A 24,157-nucleotide genomic window follows, 5' to 3' on the forward strand; every position below is an offset into this window, starting at 1 on the left:
AATTAACATAAAATATATATTGGACCATTCACCCTTCCATAGTTACCAAAGATATATAGATCTTACATTGCCTGTATACATATAAAAATACGAAAAGGTATTACTTTTGTAAAAAAATGCCAGCAGAAGAATGGGTTTCAAAAGATATAGGTATACTAGAGAATGCCTTTTTCGACATTTGATCAACAGCTATGTACGTGAATGTTTGGTTCGCAACGAACAAGAACGCGATTTTTTTTTTTGAAAAATTAAGTGATTTTATGTTGCAAGACGTTTAAATTTAAGAAAACCATAAATTAGGAATGGACGCGCTTTGCCATTGAACTCATACAACTTATCACAAATAAGGTGTTTTTGCTAGTTGCTAGCGAAGTAAACAAAACTGGGTTTCAAGCAACTCAAAAAATGGCGTATGTAACAAAGGCCACAAAATCAAAACAAAACCACTCAACCAGATATGAAATATACGGAAAAGTCAACTTCAAAGCAACATAAACAAATGAGTGGTGCAAGAATCAACAAATGAATGAGGCAATGGAAGCGCATAATTATAATACAGAAAACCAATAGTTGATGGGATGGCAAGGAAGAAGACTGTTAACAGCATTTTGTAGCGAGTAGAAACAGAAGCTGCAGGATTTGCGGTACAGATCGCGTTATAAAAAGATATATTGAACTATAGAAATACAGTTGGTGATGTACGTTTCAATAAGTTGGGTGACAATGCATGTATCGGTGACGCAGCTGTGGGTATAAAGGCTACGGCATGAGGTAGGCAAGTTTTTCATATCTTCTGCATATATGAGAATTATTTTGTTTGTGCTTGCATATGTGGCACCCCATCAACATATTTATGCCTTTTATGCTTCACAATTTTGTTTATGTTTTGACGACGTCTTGGTTTTTTATGGATTTTTTATTATGCGTTGCAAGTTGTGTTCACATGTGCTTTTCAAAACCTTGTCCACTGCTCCGCACTTGTACGCCGCCATTTAACATTTGAATTTGTTGTAAAAAATGTTTTTCTTTCAAATAAACTTTTTCATTTATTAAGCAATTTTTTTCGTTGTGCACATGTATAAAAATTTATATTACAATCAAATGAAATGAATGAACGTGTTGACATTTGTGTGCTCCCCACAAGTTGCAAACATAAATAATCAATAAATCTCCCCCGGAGTGTTTCTTCACGTCAATGATCAGTGTTCGGACTTCTACAAATAAATAATTGATAGTTCGATAATAACCTTTTGATACATCCATACAAAATTTATAACTTTTCGATCAGAAATCGATAACGCAACGAAAACTCGTAATTCATCAATAACACATCATCAATAACTCATTGATAAACAAACGTTAAAATGTCGATTGACTTATTATCTTTCACTTCCCTCCCTCCTTTCTTTTTTCGCATTCTTTTTTCAGTTCTTTAAATTTACTTTCCTTTTCTTTCCCTTTCTTTTTCTTTGCTTTATCACCTTTGCCTTGCTTTGATTTACTGTCTGATTGTTCCCACACTATGTTACAGTGTAGTGACTACACTTACGCTTACTTTCTGTATTCCTCCATACAGCATACCACTTCCAAAGATTACGCTTATGCTTACATTCTGGACTCCCCCATTGCGAATGCAACGATGTTTACTTATCAAAAACGTATCACTATTGTTGGCCACGTAAGTATAGACTGCTGGGGGAATATCAACCTATTAGCCGTTTCAAAAACAGCCTTTTATCACAAAAACCGCCGTAGTTGTGGGCTTTTTGAAGAATTACCTATCTCAAAACTTAATTCAAATATGCCCAATTTAACCATAAATTCAATGCATTGAGTCCCGCTATATAACTTTTATGAAAACAATTCTGAGATGAACACTATACGTATCTGGAATTCTATTCCCAATGCTATAAGAAATAGTATAAGTAGGAGCAACTATAAGAATGTTATCTATAACTATTTTTCTGATAATAGTATGTAGACTGGCCGTGTATTTGATCACGATACTAGAATAAATTACAAATTACAAATTAGGTTTTATGGATAGGCTTACAACATATATATATATATATATATATATCTGTTTATATCAGTATCATGTAACTGTTTATTTTCTTTTTGTACTACTACTTATAACTATCTTTCCTTTCATGTTGTACTATAAAAGACCTCAAGACTAATAATTTTGATCATTAAATAAATACATACATACATACATATAGCGTTGTTCACCCGAATTCTGATTGTGAACGGGCAGCCGAGAAAGGGTAGTATTTCACCCAGCAGTCGATATGGTAATCAAAGTTTTTAAGCCCGAACACTGTCATCGTGGCCGGCGAAGAACAGCCCATGTTCATTTACATGCTTACAAACATATGTATGTATGAGGCTTTCAATGCATCTTCCTCTAAAAAAATACATATATCTACATATATTTGTGTAAGTATTTGTGCACTTTTAGGCAAACAGTTGATGCACACCGGAAGTTTTGAATTTTAGATAAAACTCGACAGAAGAAAACAACGAATAAACGCTTTAACAATGACATTCAATACCAAAAAATGTTAATTGAAATCCTCCAACCATTAAAAAAAAATACAACAACATTACTACAACTTTTAGTACGTTTCAATTTTTAGCTCCATAATTCATTATTCAGTTAAATAGGTTTGCCACAGATTTTGTTGAACATAGACTATCATTAATATTATAATCGGAGCTTAACAGCTTAGGCGATTTTGACCGATTCATAACTAGATAGCTGTCCATTCTTCGGGATAACTAATGCAAATATGGTTGGTGCTCCAGGAGAGATCAAGACTTTCTACATATGCCTCTCTCAACCCAGGACCGCAGGGTCGTCTCGACACCGTCCATGATACTTATTTCAAAGTAGCACTTATTGGCAAGAGTTATTCTCCTTTTGATTTCTAAGCTGACATTGTTTCCGCAGTTAATGCTGATACCCAGAAGATGAAGTTCATCACAGCATCGAGTATCCGTCAAAAACGACGTGGGTGCTAAGGTGCAAATGCGCCAATTCTTTCTTGGATGACAGCAAGTACTTCGTCGTGTTTTCATTCACCGCAAGATCTTCTTATTTTACCTATGCTACCCAAAAACCAAATTTCAAGCGAATCGAGGCACTTAAGTAGTAGAGATAGACCCACCCATACATAAGTGTACCAAAATGATCAGGCTGATGAGCTGAGTTCACTTAGCAATGTCCGTCTATCTCTCTCAATATAAATTTTGATGAAATTTGGTGAGCGGTTATATTTGGGTATCCGATTAATCCTATGTATGTCAAAACCGACCGGTTCGGACCACTATAGCATTTACCTACCATAAAACCGTTTTTCGGATAAAATGGTTTTCGTAATTTCTTCTTCTTCCTCCTGAGTGCTTAAAATTCCACCGGCTGCTTTAATGTATTGCATACATCGTGGTCAGAAAAAATTTTCAAGACCGGTCATATTTATAAAATATATCCCATACAACAGACTTGTTATTTCTTTCCGATTTTAACAGAGAATCTTCAAATTTTACAGGCTGCTTGCATAATGGCGTTCATTGTAGCTTTAAAAAATGATCCAGATCGGTCACATATATCTAGATGATATATCCCGAAGAATCGATTTTCCAGATAAGAGGTTTTCGCCTTGATTCCTTGGAATTTTATCAGGTGCTTAGATATTGTAACGAATTTACTGAAATTCCTCTTATTTGCAACCTTCTACTAACGTTCGAATCACTAAACTGTTGAATAAATAATTCCACTATTCAATAATGCAAAATGGCCTTTATTCAAGTACTTCACAATAACACTACTACTTCTCGACAGATAGCGCTCTTAAATCAAACTAAATCTATGATTGCTCAGATTGCGCACTTTTATACTCTTCGATTTCCTCGTTCCATACTTCTAGGCGTTTCCAGAATTTACTTAGTTACCAGCTATAAAATTATAACTACAGATGCACGTGTATAGCTTCTCATATGCGCGTGTATATGTGAGTGATACTTGCACAAATAATTGCCTACTTTTGGGAGCATCTCAGATATATGCATGTATTTGTGCGTTGCTGTCCGCTGCTTTTATGGACATATGTATAGACATAATGATTGACTTGTTGATGTGCATACAAGTCACTGCTTAGTATTGGCTTAGAGATGATAGTATACCTTAGCGTTGCTAATATTCGTCACAATATGTATATAGCACATATTATTATTGTTTTAAAACATCGGCAAGATTGGACAAATATGCAATATACAAGTATATCCCATACAACTGATTGCTCAGGTTTTATAAATTTTTAAAATTTCATCAGGCTATTGCTCAGTTCCATACAAGAAAAGTATGAGGGATAAGGCACAACCGGAGACAGTACCGTCCTTACTGTTAAGAGAGTAATATGCTATTTGTTTATTTTACTCCAAGCATGAACGGTTGCATGACGAACGGTTTGATTAATTTAATTAAACATGTTTTTATAAAAATAAAAATAAATACTCGTATATAAATTTGAGGTAGAAATATGTTATTTTATGACTCCAATTAGGAAAATCAGTCCAGTAGATCGGCTGATTTACTCTAAGAAGTCTAGAGTCTTTAATTTTATATATAGTAAAGGAGAACTGATCAATCGATCTCATCCTACAGTCCGATGTATGGAGGAAGTTGTCCGCTGCACGTAGTAGGAAGAGAGAGCTGGAGGAAGTCTTCATCGTTCTTGGTACTCTCGATAAGCGTTAGTAACGTAGAAGTGATTACTGGTGTGACTTGCTGTACAAAGCCAAAACGCCTAGACGGTTAAGCGATACTGAGGGCGTTTCGAGCCGCAAAATGTTACTGTCATTTGGAATTCCTCTTATTAGTGCTTACAATTCTCATTAAATCCAGCTTAACAAATAAAATCAATTATGACTATTAAATCTAATAACTTTTTCATTCTATCTAAAATGTGCGCATTTTAGAATTTGACTTAATTTTTGCCAAAATAAGACGATTACTATTATTACAAAGTTCTTTTAACTTACGAATAATAAATCATTGGCAATTGCTTTTATGTGTAAATTTGTTTTTTTTTTTACCTTAGTTTCATGTTTGTTGTATTTGTTTACAGTTCGATAGATACATACCTGTAAAGAGAAGAAGAATAATATTTAACTATTAGTTTGAGCGGCCAAATCGTTAGGTAAATAATATTCGTTGTGAAGTTTAATGCTTCATTTAAATTTAAAATATATAATTAACTCAGCTAAGTTTATAACCTATAATTTTTGCTCTAAAGTCCAAGTTAAGCAAATAAGTTGGACTAATTTTTGTTGCAATCTATACTTATTTATACATAGAACATAGACTAGAAACATATGAACAGAAATATGTATTTATATACAATCTAGTGAATGCGTAAACTAATAAAGCGGTAGTGTATTAGATTTCCATAGTGGATTCAGCTTTGGTGCTTTCAAAGAACTTTTCAAACAAATTTTAAGCATTTTCTACAAGTCAAGTAACTAAATCCTCATACCGGCATATATAAATGAGAAAGCTTGTTTGTCATACTAGTATCGCAAAGGGTCGAAAATTCGACCAATCCAATTTCTGAAATAAGGGATATCAAAAGTAAAGTAATAATTTTTTTTTAAGAAATATTTTTTGTTTTTATTTTTTAATGAAACAGCATTCAAAAATATTTACGATCCTCCAGGACTGGGAGTGGGACTGGAAATAAGAGATGAGAAGGAAAATGCTTGAGAGTTGAAAGGGAAGGAGAACGAGTTAGGGTTAGGCGAATATAGAGCGATAAGAATATTTGGAACGAGGCATTGAACAGACGGAGAGTGGGCGAGGGAGAGTAAAGGGAGGGAGAGAGGGGGAGAGGTAATCACTTCTTAAAAGTTATGCAGCTAGACCAAAGTTAGTGCCGAGTCCGCTAGTATTTTTATATTAAAATTGTTCGGTCTGATATTGATCACATTTTTATTGCTTTATTTTCGCAAGCATGAAACAATTGAATTTTTATACATACATATTTATCGCAACTCGAATCAAAATTTATTAATACATTTATTGGTTTCCGTTTCTAAATATAAACAACCACGCAGGATGTGAAAACGAATTGGTACCAAATTTTATTTTTGTTTATACGATTAAAGTGTGAAAGTTTTAATTATACACTTTTGATCATGTATTATTGTTTTGACGAAATACCATTTGTTTTAAAATTTTTTGTTTGTTTGGTTTTTAAAAGTTCCCTTGGAATTTTACATTTATAATTGTGTATTGATTGCTATTATTGGAAGGGTTTCAAATTTATAATTTAGCGTTTTAAAAGTATTCAAGGTTGTCTGTTTTTATTAGCTTTAACTGTAAAGTCTTATGTTGCTATTTTTTGATTATTTATTCAAAAATAATAAATTTTATGTATTAAAAAATACGACTTTATGAAACGACCAGACAGCATGCAAATATGTATATATTCAAATATTGTTATTCAATTGTATTTGGATAAGTTGGTATGCACATACATATGTATATTCTCCTAAATTATGCAATTATTGTACATATAGAGACAATTCATCAAACGGCAATCTTACGCAAATTACTATTGTCACAAAGGCTTTAGCGCCGCTCTCAATAAACTGCGAAATGCGAAACAAACAGAGGTCGTCCACCACGTCGATGTTAGCTTCCGCTTTGATGAATTTAACACGCACTCGAATTTAACACCAATTTCCATATACCTCAATACATACTACAATTAATATTCTTATTATTATTAAGTCCACATACAAATTCATTTAAATCATCATTAAACTCACACTTCGGATTCAGAAAGCAATAATTAATTTGCGCTTTGTGGCTTTGCGAGCTGTTGTGGTGTGTGTAGCTCATTATTTTGGTTTCATTATTGTAAACATACAGCATTTTGACATTTATGACTAATTAATTTTTGTTTTTCATTTGTTAACGCCTACAGGTGGTTTTTTAAATACATGCTTCAAGCTGAGAAACGGTTTACTTCCGAAACATGATTAGCATTGTGTCATATGAAATGATTGGCGTTTTTTATAGCTATTTGCAGCAATAATTAAAACCAATTCCTTCCTATATTTCAATAAAGTTCACTTTAGTTGTTAGTATATGGGTGACCGAACTCAGCTTGGTGTTACTTAACTTTTCAGTTTTCGAGATCCCATATCTTTTCCAACTGATCTTGAGAAATGGCCAAATTGTTTCGAGAGATGGACAAATATATTGCAGAACGATTTAAAAATATTGATAAAATATTTTTTTTTAAATAGATAGGTTTTTTTCTCAAATGCCTTTGGCCATTACTCAAATACGTTTGCCTTTTCTTAAATAAAATTGGAAAATGTGTAGCAGATATATTGGGGAATAAATAAAATGAGCTAGATGGCAACCTTCAATACTTGCAATATTTCTACAGAACTACAATTGTTTTTGTTTTTATCGGCCTATTGATGAATGATTCAAGGTTCGAATCGAACTCAAGGCCAGAACAATAACTTTTTTTTCTAATGATAATTGTTGTTATTTCTAAATTTTTCTAAATTTGAAAAATTGTATTTTGTTTTTGGAATAGTAAGTAGAAAATTTTTCAGACAACCTGCCATAGCTGGGCAGATAGATCCATTTCGAAGGGTGCTAAGCCTTCATCATCAGTACGCTTTAGGCATGCTGCGCTAACCATTTAGCTATACAGCGGTGGTTTGTTTGACTGGCAAATTTGCTACTTCTATACCTCTTTACCAACTATATTTATTCAGTGTTGCGCCATCTGGCGCAAATCACTGATAATGCTGGATTTTTGTTTATTGTCAATTACTTTGTTTGACATTCCCAAGTGCGCATGGTTTATTAACAATTGTTCTTGTTTTTATCGGCCTATTGAACTACAGAACTACTATATAAATACCTTCCGAATTTGGCATATGTCTATTATTTAAAAAAAAAATCGGTTAGCGGACAACTCTGTGAAATATTCTTAGTAGTAAAACTGAAATAAATTAGCCAAAAACGTTACATATTACTTACAAATAAACTTTTATCTGACTGAGTCAAATCGTTTTCAAAATGGCGCGAACATAAAGAAATAAATTTAAAAAGAATAAGTGGCAGCCTTACTTAGAAAGATGTTTACTGAAATACGATGTAAGTTACCCGATTTTGATTCCCACACTAGCGTATCTCATTTAACCCAGATAACCCTAAAAGTTACTCAGGCGAAAACTTTTGATTTTTTTTGGAAATGTCCGTTATAGAAAGAGACTCTGATACTTTAAAAAACAAAAAAAAATTTTTTTTTATTATTTTAGAGGTGTCCTATATATAGTACATTAGGAATATAAGGGATAAAAACATATTTTTATTTATTGGAATGCAAGTTTACAAAATACATGGTATGCACTCCTATATTACATTTTACACATCTTGTAGTCTTTTTTTGATGGCAATATCCACATCGGTTTTTTTTTCCTGTGGCTCTACAAGATAATTCATACGGTCATAGCGAATCTCGGGTTCTTTGGGGCAACTTGGATGGCCTTTTTGGTAGGTTGATTGCTTTCGATGGGTAGTCAGCAGCATAGTAGCCACTGCACGCCTAAAGCTCAGTTGGTCAAAACTTCCGCCCCGTTCGCGATGTATGGAGCGCCATATCAATGCAGTGGGCTAGCAAAGACAGGCACCATTTGCCCCTCATTGAAGTTCTATAGAAGCTTATATTTTGGGCAGAACGTTCCACTCCTTCCATGTTAGAGTTATACATGTAAATCAAATGCGATTGTTCTACATATATAACGGTATATTATCGTCCGACTCATCGGATGAGCTTTCAGGCTCGGCTGCACTAAATTTTATTTCTGCTGGTGCTTGCAGTTGGGCAGATGGAAAATTATTTACGCCAAAGGCTTCCTCAGCACCAGAATCTTCGTCGTTTACATTAGCTGGAGCAAACAAAGCCACTTCATCGGTGTCGCCAGTGTTTTCTTCACCATCTTCCAACAAAACAAGAACCTCATGAAGCCAGAGACCCCTGCAAAAATAGATCTTGTAGACACCTATCTTCATAATGTACTATATGTAGGACACAAACATTTGCTCATTTTTACAATGTATTTAACTATAATTTTACACATTTAAAAACTCGTTTATTTCTCTATAATTTTTTAATAAAAAAATATATTTATTAAATTTTAACTCACTTTTGAAATCACATGTTGTAATTTTGCGTTTTTGAAAATTAGTAATTTTCTGAATAAGACAATGAGCACTTCTCTCACTGAGGGACTGTAAACACTTACTAACACTGTTGCGCAATTCTACTGCAAAAATACATTCCCGTTATTTCCTGGCCATCGAGCGCGTGCGTGAATCGACATGAAATTTGTGTCCTACATATAGTACATTAGGGTTATCTGGGTTAATTTTTTTAAATTTCTAATAGGTGGCAACATGCGATGCATAATATGTAGCCTCTTGGATGCAAGTGTAACCCTCCTTAGCCACATCAATGCACAGTGTTTCGTGTAGAACAAGCTAGCTGGACAAAAACAAAGTTCTTATTCCAAGAAAAGTGTAATGAGAAATGAAAGAAAACAAACAAAATAACGGGAGTTTTGCTTTTTTTTTGATATTTTTGCTCATATATATTGAGTAATTGAAGTAAGAAGGCAGGAGTGGCCGTAAAATGCATTGATTAATTTGAAAAATTCTTGTTGAATATTAAGATTCATATTTCTTTTAAGTGAACACTTTTACATAATTTTTTTGATGGATTCTAAGCTCGAAGGTAAGTAAAATTTTTTAATAGTAATTCTGTCGCAATAAGAGTATTTTCAATATATTTAACATTCCGTTATTAAGAAGAAAAGGTATTTTTTTCTATATTTTTAACTTTAGGAACAAAAAAGTTACATACATCCGCCGACATCCGGGCTAAATTTTACATATGTTATAGTCGCAAGTATTCTCTAATAGTCGAAAGAAAAAACCATTGCGAATTCTTTGCACATCTATTTTTAATTTTTTTTTTGTAGATTTAGTTATCTCTACATATCAAATAGGATGTATGTACGTACCAGCTCCGACGAGATATTTGAACCTTTAAAGCTGATCTACAAACGGCAAAACCGATTCCCTGGTACAGGGAACAAACACGTAGCCATAAAATATACAAAAATAAACGCGCAAGGTCAACAAGATCACACCAAAAGCAAAAAGGCGAAGATCATTGACTTCAACCTGCCACAACCTACCGCACCAGTCACCAAGGCATAAAAACAGGTACATACAATGGATTGATGAAGATAAACCAAAACCAGGTTTCGGCAATACCAATGACGGCAACACGAGCAGTGTAGGTTTTTCGAAAATTCTGAGGCTAGTGCTGAGATTACGGGATTGGATGTAACGCTCATCAAAAGATTCGACACTCTCCTTCGCGCATTAGCATCTGGGTACAATATAAATATCCAAAAATTTGAAAAATTTGCGGTCTAGACTAAAAAACTATACATAGATCTCTGTCCATGGTTTAATATGTCTGTTACAGTTCATAAATTCTTAGTGCATAGTACTGATATTATAAAATCAGCAATTTTACCTATTGGCCAACTTTCCGAGGAAGCACAGGAAGCCCGTAACAAAGATTTGAGACGATTCAGGGCTGATAACACACAAAAGCAGTCGCGTGAAGCCACGAATAGAGATCTTATGAATATGTTGCTTATAACATCGGATCCTTTAGTTAACACTTTTAGGGAGATACCTAAGAAAAAATTTAAAAGTCTGACTTCAGAAGTCTTAAATTTACTGTCCCCCGATAATGTTGAGGAGTCAATAAATACCTCAGTTGTTTCAAACTTTCACAGTAGTGTTGCTGATGTTCATGACTATTCCACGAGTGACTGATCCAATGAAAGTGATGATAGCGAATAATAACATAATTATAAAAGTTAACCTACCCTATAACTTTTTGTTGGATCAGGTTTTATTTAATTTAAATCTATTGTCTTTCTACTTTGTATGATACTTTACTTTTAAGTTTTTGTAATAAGTAATTTTCACATAATTAATTTAATTATTTACATTGTTATTACTATTATTGTAATTCACTTTTACATTCCTGACTGGTACTATAAAATAATTCTGTAAAAATTGTAGTGCCAGGATAAATACTCAAATAAATACAAAATATGTATGTACATATGTACAGTCACTCACATAAATAAGTAGACACCCCTTTTTGGATAATTCTTACAATTTTCGCTTTCGCAAATTTATTTTAACTAATTTCCCATAAGAAAATTTGTCACGATCTATAACAAAAACTAAATTATATTTAAAAAATTCGATGAATTTTCATAAAAAATTTTAATTTTTTTTCCGAATTTTTAGAATTTTTTAGAGTATTGAGATTTGTATTCCATTCAATTTAAGTACAATAAAATAATATTCTTAAGTCCTTAAAATTTGTTTGGATCTATGTTACTTATTCACATGAGTTACTGTATATGAAATAAGCAAATGTATGCATATGAAGTAAAATTTTGGAAAAAAAAGAACATATGGCTGAAAAAAATGACGTAGTTGTAATAAATGACTGCATATGAAACGGAAAATCTCATAAAATAATTTTGTCCAGCTAGCTTGTTCTACACGAAACACTGTGCAATGGTTTACAGTTGTACCTCTGGAACGTATTAGAAAGTTTAAGCGAAGGAGTCATACTATGCATGACAAAATAACTAGGGAACTTTTATGAAATAGTAGAGTTCCCGGCATCACCTGGGCAGGTCATATATCAGTCTCATAACAAACTCCTTCCACTCAATGGCATCTTCTGTCATCTCTCCTGCTCTCTGCTACCAACGTCTCTTCTTTCTACCACAAAGCTAATTAAGATTTAATTTACCGACTTTTATGCCTACTCTCCTCCCTTTTCTTGGCAGCTCCAATCACTCTTTCTCTCCTCCGCTTATCGGTGAATCAACATGTCTATATTCTTATCTGTTTTTTTTTTCACTCTTTAACTCTACGTTCCTTTCTTCCACCACTATTTATTTTTATTTTTATATTTCTATACTCTTTCTCTCTACCAACTTTCGATTGCGTCGCTCGTTCATCTCTGTTTCCTTCTCTATCTTTGTAACCATCTTTCCGCAACTTCTTAGTGACATTTTCCCTTTTCTTTTTCTCTAGTTTTATCTAACTATGTATCATTCTTCTGTCCCTTCAATACTTCGACCAAACCACATAGCCAAATTTAAATAAATCTTCGGCTTCAACAATGCGACGAAACTACTCATGTGGAACAAATATTTAGACTGGAAAGTTAAGCCTTTAAGTTATTAACGTTTCTACACCGAGTTTAAGGCCGTGTGAATCAAAGATTGCTAGGTAGATTGCGTTCCTCTTCCACTGTAGATGCAAATTGAGCTCTGATTACTAGCGAGAGTTTTCAGGGGAATTTACCGAATTTCAAGGGTTGTCGTTGATAGTCTGCCAGTGCACCGAGGGATTAAATGCCTGTATTATGTATTGTCGCATCTGATCGTTATATTTTAGGAGATATCCTCTGTTTTTTCACTCACCGGATAAGCGTCAAGCTAAGATATCTTCGACATTCCTTCACTGAAAGAAATGGTGCTAGTAAAATCAACAAATCGGCTCTGTTGTTCTTGACTTAACGGAGATTCGGTGAAATTGATCGAATTATGGATAATTCGACCTAGTTCTTTGTCAAGCGAACAAATTAGTTTAGTCATTTCAACAGAAGAGAAATCGTCGCTCTTAAGTTAACAAAATTCTGTGAAATTGACAGATTCATAATCAATCTAACTGATTTTTTTGTTAACACAACTGAACTCACTGGTCATTTCAACAGCGATCAACAGTCAATACATGAGCAAATTTCAAAGAGAATTTTACGCTCACTGCGCTCTCTACTTTGTACTTATGTATGCTGTGTACTATATGTATGCACATATTTACGTATATATATGGCGGCCGCCGTGGTGTGATGGTAGCGTGCTCCGCCTACCACAACGAAGGCCCTGGGTTCACTCCCCGGGCAAAGCAACATACAAATTTTAGAAATATGGTTTTTCAATTAGAAGAAAATTTTCCTAAGCGGGGTCGCCCCTCGGCACTGTTCGGCAAGCACCTCGAGAGTATTTCTGCCATGAAAAGATGTCAGTGAAAACTCATATGCCTTGCAAATGCCGTAACATAGGTACTTTAGTACAAAGCTGTCGCAACACCTTTTTTTTTTCATTTGACTACTAAAACGGTCAATTACGAATCAACGATTTGTGCGCTGTTTATTCCACATCTTGTTGCGATGTATAAAAATTTACAGAAATTTCGGTTGAATTGACCCGTATTTCGGTTGATTTTACCAGTCTTTTTCTTTCAGTGTTCCTAACAACTACTTACGCTAATTGGAAATACCTAAAAGGATTTCAATTCATTATCCGTCTGTAGGTTTAAGTCTTTTTTGCTGAAGATGACTGGTGTCGAGTTCAACAGCTTTTTTGGCAGAACGTATTCAATTCCGTTAATATTTCACTTATCTGCGTAGATCTTGTAAAACTCGAAAACGAAAATAATAACTTCTGAGCAAAAGAAAAAAAAATTCAAAATATAACTCTTATTTTCTTTAGGGAACAAAACCTCTACGGCTAAATAATATTTATCAACAGAAAAAGAATCACCCTAATGAGCATACATATTGGGCATACATTTTCTTATTTGCGACAGGCAAAGAATTTTATAACTGAATGAAGAAAAAGCAATAAGAGCAGACACTTTTTTTAGAAGTTTTTTTTATCCATTTCCACAGCATTTCATTACAGCCTTAATTTGAATTGAAAATCTGCGAATCAGAAATTCTCATTCAACGGCGTTTAAAGGTTAAGTTGGCTGTGGGGAAAGTAAAGGATAAAGTTAAAGAGCTTCATGCTAGTAAAATAGTACTCAAATTCCTCTTTGAATGCAAATTGTAGGAAAATCAATCACACACTAAGACGCGTCCTAATCCAATCAACAAAAAAACAAAAATTCTAAAAGTTGTTAGCTCTGAATTTATTGTACAGCAATTCGATCAGCGCTTTTATTCAATCTCAGTTTGAGAATTAACCTTAACCTCAAATATCTAATGCCAGTTCTCAAATGTAACTCAAATTACCGTTGTTAGTGTTTTCAAACTCAAAGGCACACATTTAGTATAGGAATTTCGCTACTTCTTAAATCGAGAATTTCATAAACTCAAACTTATCTCAAACATGATTGGAATGATATAGAATCGAAATGTTCGAAAGTTCAAAACTAGGTTTTGAGAGTAATTAAGCATAAAGTTTAGTATCAAATGTTCAATAAGTTTTTTGGCTGTGTTCCATTTATAGGATTAAACATTTTCTCAAATGTTGATTTTCAATTTGCGTACAAGTTGAGCAACCTTTGGAAAGAACATTTCGATTCAATTCTCTTTCAGGTATGTTTGAATTAAGTTTGATAATAAGAAATTTCTCATTGTAAGACGTAGTCAAAAACCCATTTATAGTGAGAATGCTGTTACTTGCAGGTGTTTATTGTGAAATTTCAACTCTCAAATATGACCAGAGGAATAACAATTCCTTTGTCAAAGTATTACCAACTCTTATTTAGGTCGAAAACAAATATCTGATAAATGTTTGAGAAGTCTTAAACTCGAATGATACATAAATTTGGAGCTAACATTTTCTGAAACTTTTAGGAATTTTTTATTTTGTTTACTGGGGTATCGTAAAAAGTGTAATTTCAATTTGAATTGAATTGGTCGAAAAAAAAAATATTGAAAATACTGCAATAGACTGGTAAAACTACGATACAATTGAAAGCAATCCTATAGCATCAGAGGGTAAGCCCTCAAACGAAAATTCCGAGAAAAACTAAAAAAAAATACGTGGAGTTGGGTGCAAGTTCCAACATAGATAGGCAAATAAGATGCGCAGAAAAAGCTGATAAAAGCGCAGAGAATGGCAATTTAATTTTTTCCATTCCCTTGGACATTTTTTTAAATTTTTAACACATATATTAGCTTCAGTGTTACGTTTATGCACCGGTAATCGTCTTCTCATGTGGTATGGATATGCCTGCGTGTAATTCACTGTTTTTTTTTGTATAGAACTACGCGCTACCTTTTTATACTTAGTTGAGCAGAGCTCACAGGGTATATTAACTTTGATTGGATACCGGTTGGTTGTACAGGTATAAAGGAATCGATATAGATATAGAAATTTGGTAGGGACATAGATTCTATGACGATAACTGTTTTCTGTGAAAATGAGCGAAATCGGTTGAAGCCACGCCCAGTTTTTATACACGGTCGACCGTCTGTCCTTCCGCTCGGCCGTTAACACGATAACTTGAGCAAAAATCGATATATCTTTACTAAACTCAGTTCACGTACTTATCTGAACTCACTTTGCATTGGTGTAAAAAATGGCCGAAATGACCACGCCCACTTTTTCGATATCGAAAGTTACGAAAAATGAAAAAAATGCCATAATTCTATACTAAATACGAAAATAGGGATGAAACATGGTAATTGGATTGGTTTATTGACGCAAAATATAACTTTAGAAAAAAACTGTGTAAAATGGGCGTGACACCTACCATATTAAGTAGAAGAAAATGAAAAAGTTCTGCAGGGCGAAATCAAAAGCCCTTTGAATCTTGGCAGGTATACTGTTCGTGGTATTAAATATATAAATAAATTAGCGGTACCCGACAGATGATGTTCTGGGTCACCCTGGTCCACATTTTCATCGATATCTCGAAAACGCCTTCACATATACAACTAAGGGCAACTCCCTCTTAAAACCCTCATTAACACCTTTCATTTGATACCCATATCGTACAAACGCATTCTAGTCAGCCCTGGTCCACCTTATGGCGATATCTCGAAAAGGCGTCCACCTATAGAACTAAGGCCCACTCCCTTTTAAAATACTCATTAACACCTTTCATTTGATATCAATTTCGTACAAACACATTCTAGAGTGACCTCTGGTCCATCTTTAATGCAATATCCCGAAATGGCGTCCACTTATAGAACTATGGCCCACTCTCTTTTAAAACCCTCTTTAATACCTTCCATTTGAAACCCATGTCATACAAACACATTCCAGGGTTACCCTAGGTTCATTTTTCTACATGGTGATTTTCCCTTATTTTGTCTCCATAGCTCTCAGCTGAGTATGTAATGTTCGGTGACACCCGAACTTAGCCTTCCTTACTTGTTTGTATTGATTTGGATTTCAAGCTTGTTTTTCAGAAAATTTGAATATGGAGATGTTTGCATGCCCAGATGTTTGACTTGTGGAATCAACAGGCTTCAATGGTCTCCTGGCTGTGCCGTCTTATTACTCCTGGGAATCAAAACTTTTGTTTCCGAGATTGGTTCGGAGATTTTTCGGAATAGTTATATCGAAATTGTTAAATCTATAATTTCGACACTCTTTCGCTCTATCGTCGGAAATCTCTAGGGATCGTTTCGAAATAATGTCTGAACTATTTTGAAGTCATTTCGGGACTGATTTCGGATCATATCGGGACTGTTTGGGAACAAATTCGGAAGTTTTGGGGATTATTAAAGGCACAATAGACCAATGATCGCAGTGCAATCTTCAAAAATACTTATATATCTCATTAAGTTCAGTACAATTTAGGATAACTTCGAAATTGTTCAATAAACTCTTTCGGAACTGATTCGGAATTGTTTTCGGTATAATTTCAGAAATTTCTTTGAAGTATTTCGAGAATATTTTCGAGATTAATTCGGCACAGTTTTGTGAGTATTTTCCCAATTATTTAAAGATCATACACATTTTTTTACTCCTTCTATATCATTGTAGGTTAGGTTAGGTTGAACTCGCCGGTCCATGAGGACCTCACATAGACTGATTGAGTCCGTAGTGTTACCAGAAGTTTGTTTTAACGACCAAACTGAAAACCCCTATCAAAAACCAGGCCCTATGTTATAAGATAACTCCGCCCTCTTGGCAAGTACTAGAAGCTTCCTAGGACTTAAGCCACTTGCTGCTTCTAGATCTGACAGCTGTATCACTCCTAATAGCTGGAGTCTTAGCCCGCACTTCCTACATCTGCTATCACTGACCAAGCCTAATTTAAAGGCATGTGACGTTAGAAGGCAGTGTCCAGTCAGAATACCCATCATGAGTCTACAGTCCTCTCTTTTTATTGATAGAAGCAACTGTGTTAGTCTAAGGTTGTAAGACCTACACATAATCTTCGACACTTTACAGCCCCGCGCTTGAACCCACGCCTTTTCCGCTTGGTCGATCATGTGCACCTCTCGCCTTCGCTTAATCTCGTCCAATCTAATTGGGACGTCTACGGAGCAAGCTTCAAGGGATGCGCCCAATTTAGCTAGTTCGTCCGCTTTTTCATTCCCATCTATTCCCATATGCCATGTGACCCAATATATATATATGCTTCTCCCTGTCCCGATTCTCTCCAGAGACTACTTACACTCTAACACGCATTTAGATGCTGTGCTATGCGAGATTATTGCCTTAATTGCTGCTTGACTGTCAATATAAAAGTTAACACGGTTGCAGCTTAAACTATTCTCTTCCAGGGTTTCTACTGCTTTGGTTACGGCTAATATTTCCGCATGGAAACCGCTACAGTAATCCGGCAGCCTGTAGGATCTGCTTATTTCCGGATCAGCGCAGTATACCGCAGACCCTACTCCATCCACTACTTTGGAACCATCGGTGTACACATGTATCGCCTCGTCCGCCATTTGCGCACCCTTGCGCCAACCGTCCACCTCTATTGTGGGATTATGTTCTGAATATTTAGAAATCATTTCGGGAGTAATGAGAAATCTGTTCAGTATTTTTAGAGAAATTCAACTGGCTCATATCAGGATTGTTTCTGAAATAATGTCAGTACAATCTGGACATTGTTTTAATGGATCATATTGTGGCCTCTTCGGCATTACTTTAGGGAACTGTTTCGGGACTATTTTCCGTACTTTCTTTGGAAGTTTTCCTAAAAACTTTCTCGGCTGATTTCAATACTGATTCGTCAAAGTTTTGGTATTATTTTCCAAAGAATTTAAGGATTGTTTTAATGATCATTTTCTGACTATCTCCCGATCATTAGGGACTATATCTGAAAAAATGCCTATCACTCAGGGATCATTTAGGGTCCATATCGGAAACGTTTTCGTATATTTCGGCATTGCTTTCATAATAATAGAAAAATTATTTTAAGGATCATGGCTGCATTTTTTGGTATTATCTCCGACACAGGATTGTTTCCGTTAGATATTATTTTGCATTTACTTCCAGATTTAGGGTCCACATATGGACTCTTTTTGGAAACATATATTATCAACAAAATATAACATTTTAGTCCAAGGAAATCTTTTTTTTTCACTATTGATATTTGAAGAAAAAACTACAAAAATTAAAACATTTTACAAAAATTTGGAACTCTTCGTCTGGAGCTTTCCGCATCTTTTTTTGAGTGTGAAGTTTTTTCAATCCATTCTAGTCGAACAAAGTAAAAGTTGAAATTGTTTTAAAGTATGCATTGATTTTTCAAAATTTCCGGAGGATGTTCTTAGAGGAGAACTATACGAAGTGCGACCCTTTTTTATATGGAAGAAAATCTGAAAAACCTTTCGAAAAAAAATTGTCAAAACTCAAAGCGAATTTTGAGAGACCCATTACTTACAGTTTGTTAGACCAAAATTGTCTGTGCTACAAAACTGCATACTCAAAAAGGCATTCAGAACTAAACAAAAAAAAAAAAAAAACTTGAAATTTTCGTTAAATTTTTTGAGTTTTGAAATTTTTTGTAAAACGTTTTTGAAATTGATATTCACTGTTTCAGTAACAAAATTCATAGAAGCTCTTTCTTAAAATATCTAAAATAGAAAAGGAAGTATTCAATTGACGATTTTGTTAAAAATTGCCACTGTGATTTTTCTGTTTGCAGCTGTGTATGCAAAATTGTATAATCACTTAAAATTTCCTGATTTGTTACGGATGTAACATTCAGTATAGTACGAAATACATACATACATATATATATTTCGTTACATTATTTCTCATTGCAGTTCATCTATCAGCACCAGCTGCATTTGCATATTTGCATTTTTAGATAAGGTCTTTAATGACCGCTTTAATTTACTTAAGATAAAATTTACCCTAATTTACTATTTCTTGTAGTGCAAAAAGGCATTAATTTACTTTGAAATATGTACATATATACATATACATATATTTGCATATATATGTATATGTGTATTCACAAGTTTATGCGAGATGACTAATTGGGTTAAAGTGCGAAAAAAAATATTACGACTATCAATTAAAACTTACATATATAACACAAATGGATATCAATTTATTTGATATTTTTATGCATTTGTTATGTGATTAGCAAATAGTCCATATTAGACCGTTTGAAAAAACAACTTCGTTTTGCTAGGAAGCGGGCCAACCTAATCATCATCATTAAATTACTCTTAATCGCCTTAGCGATTTTGGCCGTTTCGTAACAAGTCACGCCAGCTATTCCTGTTTCACGATAACTGACGCCAATTGGGAGCACCCAGGGAGGTCAAGTCTACCTGCCTCTCCCAACTCAGTGGAGGGCTTGTTGTTGTTGTTGTTGTAGCGATAAGGTTGCTCCCCGAAGGCTCTGGGGAGTGTTATCGATGTGATGGTCCTTTGCCGGATACAGATCTGGTGCGCTCCGGTAACACAGCACCATTAAGGTGCTAGCCCGACCATCTCGGGAACGATTTATATGGCCACATTAAACCTTCAGGCCATCCCTCGCTCCCCACCCCCAAGTTCCATGAGGAGCTTGGGGTCGCCAGAGCCTCGTCTGTTAGTGAAACAGGATTCGCCTCGGATAGGTGAGGTTGACAATTGGGTTTGAATAAGGTATATATTGCGCTAGCAACCTGAAGTGTTCAGCTACACAGCCCCTTGATTCTGGTATTTTAGTCTCCTCTTACGACAGGCATACCTACCGCGGGTATATTCTGATCCCCTAGCCCGCTGGGCTCAGTGGAGGTCTTCCCCTTCATCTGCTTCCAAACTGCGGTGTCTACTGAAATTCTTTCTCGGCCGGAGCGTATATTTATTAGTATAGGAAAAAAAAATATGAGTAACATAAACCAGCAATCAAAAACACTGGAACGTCTGTCCGACTAAAGTATCAAAATAGTTATACAGGCACTGGATACTGCACTAATGGAATGGATTAAGCCATTGGGGCACCGTACGTAATAATTTTAGAAACTGTTTAAATAAATTAAAAATCTGTAGTTGTTGACGAATATTACAACCGTAGACAACAACGTACTCGTTCGTTTGACAGAAATTTGGAAGTAAATTTACTAAAAATTATAGCAGAGTATACAATCTTAACATCTTTGTAGAAAAAAAAACATAATGCAAAGTCATGTATAGATATTGCTTAGGCATTTGTAAAATTTTGAAAACAGTAGAAAGTTTATAACGCAGTTATGTATTTCAAAATTATAGGTGAAATTTGAGATCCATATAGTGCCAAACCCGGGAATTGTTATTGATGTTAAAACTTTTTGAGGCTCCCAAAACCAAGATTGTAAAAGGGTATTACCAGAGTTTTAAATATCACCTCGGTGGTTTCGAACTTTTACCGGCCTACTGTTTATGCTAAAATGCGTTTTAAAATTGTATTTAAACTACTTTTTAGTACGCAACAAACTTATATAACTCATTTACCTTGCTTATATGCTTTTTTTATATACATATTTATAATTGTAACCAGTTAGCGTTTGTTATATTTTTTGCGCGAAAACTAGCATCAAATTGAGAATGAACAAGTAAGGAAGGCTAAGTTCGGGTGTAACCGAACATTATATACTCAGCTACCAAATTACAGCTTGCAAAACTTTTAAATTACTTACTTACGTACTTAATTGGCGCTTAACCGTCTAAACGGTTATGGCCGTCCAACAAGGAGCGTCAGTCGCTCCTTCGCTCCGCCAACCGGCGCCAATTGGTCACACCAAGGAAGTTTTAATCGTTTTCCATCTGGTCCTTCCAACGGAGTGGGGGCCGCCCTCTACCTCTGCTTCCATAAGCGGGTTCCGATAGAAACACTTTCTTGGCCGGAGCATCATCATTCATTCGCATAACATGGCCTAGCCAGCGCAGCCGCTGCGCTTTAATTCGCTGGACTATGTTGATGTCTGCGTATAGCTCGTACAGCTCATCATTAAATCTTCTTCGGTAAACGCCATCGCCAACGCGTAGAGGTCCATAAATCTTTCGAAAAACTTTTCTCTCGAACACTCCCAAAGCCGCTTCATCTGCTGTTGTCATGGTCCATGCTTCTGCCCCATATAGCAGGACGGGTACGATAAGTGACTTGTAGAGTATGATTTTCGTTCGCCGAGAGAGGACTTTACTTTTCAATTGCCTACCTAGTCCAAAGTAGCATTTATTGGCAAGATTGATTCTTCGCTGGATTTCAGTGCTGTTGTTGTTGCTAGTGTTGATGCTGGTTCCCAAATAAACGAAGTCTTTTACTATTTCGAAATTATGGCTGCCAACAGTAGCGTGGTTGCCAAGGCGCGTATGCACTGACTCTTTGCTCGATGACAGCAGGTACTTCGTTTTGTCCTCATTCACCATCAAACCCATCTTTACCGCTTGTTTTTCCTGTTTGGAGTAAGCAGTTTGGAGAACTTTTAAATTACCTTCTTTTAAAAGTGGGCGGTGCCACACCCATTGTCCAAAATTATACTAATTTTCTATTTTGCGTCATAAGGTGAACCCACTTACCAAGTTTCATCGCTTTATCCGTCTTTGGTAATGAATTATTGCACTTTTTCTGTTTTTCGAAATTTTCGATATCAAAAAAGTGGGCGTGGTATGAATAGTAGTGGAATTAATTTCTTTTTTCGCCCAGATTATTTTGATATATAGTAGTCTACATCTATCTCGATTAGTTTATGCCGTTACGGGGTACCGTTATGTGAACAAAATTAATATACTCTGTGAGCTCTGGGGGCCTACTCTGTATTGCGATGCGAAAGGCAGTGCGATGCGAAAATAAATTGCGATGCGAAAGGTAATTGGAACTCTGTAGCGCTATCGCATCGCTAACAATGTCGCTTTTTTATTTTTCGCAAATTTTTTGCTTGAGTATGCATCACTGACCAAACTCAAAGAAAGAGAACAAAAGAAACAAGGCGATTATAATTTCGGCAAACGATTAATTTTTGTTGAACAAATTAAAAAAAGGATTCTGTAGCATTATGGAACGATTTAAATGAAGAAAGGATTGATTTAAATGAAGAAATCCTCCCAGTTCAGAAATTGAACTGGAAGAAGTGAACGTGATAAATACAGAAAACGTGGAAAATCATAGAATGGGAAATATTGCTAGTTGTATCAGAGAACAAATAAAAAATGACATGATTTCCAATAGAAATGCTTTATACAAAAGTGGTTTCGATTTAATTGTTATTTATTTATGTATTTTAAGTCCACTAGGATTACAAATTGTTGCTTTTGTGTTTGTTTTATTTTTCGAGTTGTCCTATATATTTTTAAATGAATATAAAGATATCAATTTATAAAATCGTCAATTAATACTTACATATTTGAACAATGCGAATGCCTATTACTTGTAGCAAGAAAAATGCGAAAATGAATGCTGTTTGACATTCGCTTTCGCTTTACAGAGTGCCGGCAATGCGAAAAGGGAGAAAAATTCCGAATGGGTAAAATGTGAATGCGAAAGTCAAAATATACATGCGAATGTCAAGATACAGAGTACCGATTTTGCGATTTCGCGTATTTTTTCTTTCGCATCGCAATACAGAGTAGGCCCCCTGCTCAGCTGAGTATAAAAATGTTGCTGATGGGGGGCAAAAAAAACATATAAATAGTTGTATGATGTATTCATCAATGAATACTAATAGCTGGGCTTCTCAAGAATGAGATAATAAATGAGAAGGTTATTTGTCGAACCCAAGAACTTAACTCTTAGATTTAGTGCGTATCTTTATATGAACGCACCAGCATAATAAACAAAATATAGTTATATGTATTTAATTAGCGAGCTTTGCTCATATTGCTTTATACAATGGTTTTTGTTATTGATATTAGAGAAAAAATTTTAACGAAATTAAATACATATGATCATATTGATATAATAGTAACAGCAGAAGTATTAAAAACAAATACTGTAAAAACCCGAACAAATGTTACTAAGCTTTCAAAAGCGCGCCTAAAATCATATCCGCACTATTAGGAATAAATTACATACAGAGTGTATGTGCCTAAATGGTGAATAAAAGGAATAGAAACAAAAAGGAAATTCTTAGAGACCAATTGTAGAGCGAGCAACGGGACATTCATATGGCTGAGTAGCTAAAGGCCTTTGCACTGGTATGAATGTTAGAGATTCGAGTTTAATGCTCAGCTCCCGAAAAGCTAGCTGATGAAGAAGTGAAATTCAGAAACATGTCCTAGTAACCATCGCCGTTTGTAAACTTTACAATTTTTTCTCTAATAGCCGTGTTTTTAACACGCGTATATCCGTTTACGCTTAAACTTTATATTGACTGCTAAGAGACAAACTATAAATACACCTCTGAAATTGCTGCGCATAAATTTTGTCCTACTAAATTTCAATACGCATTATACTCAGATGTAACTGAAATATGTGTCTTTGTTTCACCCTGTACACTAATTCTATGTATTATATGTGTGTCCACAATTCATCGCAACTGATTCAGCTATATGTTATACCCTATGGCCATCAGAGCTTTGCGTCTCCGCTTTTCGGTACACCCTGTTGCTGTAGCTAGTTGTTTTACCACAGCCGCTAGATGGGTCTCCTAAGCATTATCTAAGCGAAGATAGGCGTTTTTTAACACGCGCAAACGAAACGTATACGCGCGTGTTAAAAAACACGGCTAATATCAATAACAAAATATAGTTAGGTTAAATTAAAATTGAAGCACAATTGATTGTAAAATAAAGAACATGGAAATATACAATATACATGGAAATATAATATTGTAACGAA

General features: G+C 34.9%; 1 protein-coding gene across 15 annotated transcripts in view; it reads right to left on the reverse strand.

The window, feature by feature from the left end:
- Positions 1 to 24,157, reverse strand: part of LOC137251357 (uncharacterized) — a 447,872-nt gene that overhangs the window by 56,551 nt on the left and 367,164 nt on the right. For 2 of the 15 annotated variants that reach the window (XR_010953224.1, XR_010953228.1), the window contains one exon: positions 5,098 to 5,145. The exons of the other annotated variants lie outside the window; for them this stretch is intronic. The gene's annotated coding sequence lies outside the window, so the exon portion shown is untranslated. The remainder of the gene's footprint in view (positions 1 to 5,097; positions 5,146 to 24,157) is intronic. 15 annotated transcript variants of the gene reach the window in all.

The sequence above is a fragment of the Eurosta solidaginis genome, chromosome 4 (assembly GCF_040869045.1).
Source record: "Eurosta solidaginis isolate ZX-2024a chromosome 4, ASM4086904v1, whole genome shotgun sequence".
In the NCBI taxonomy this organism is placed as follows: Eukaryota; Metazoa; Arthropoda; class Insecta; order Diptera; family Tephritidae; genus Eurosta; species Eurosta solidaginis.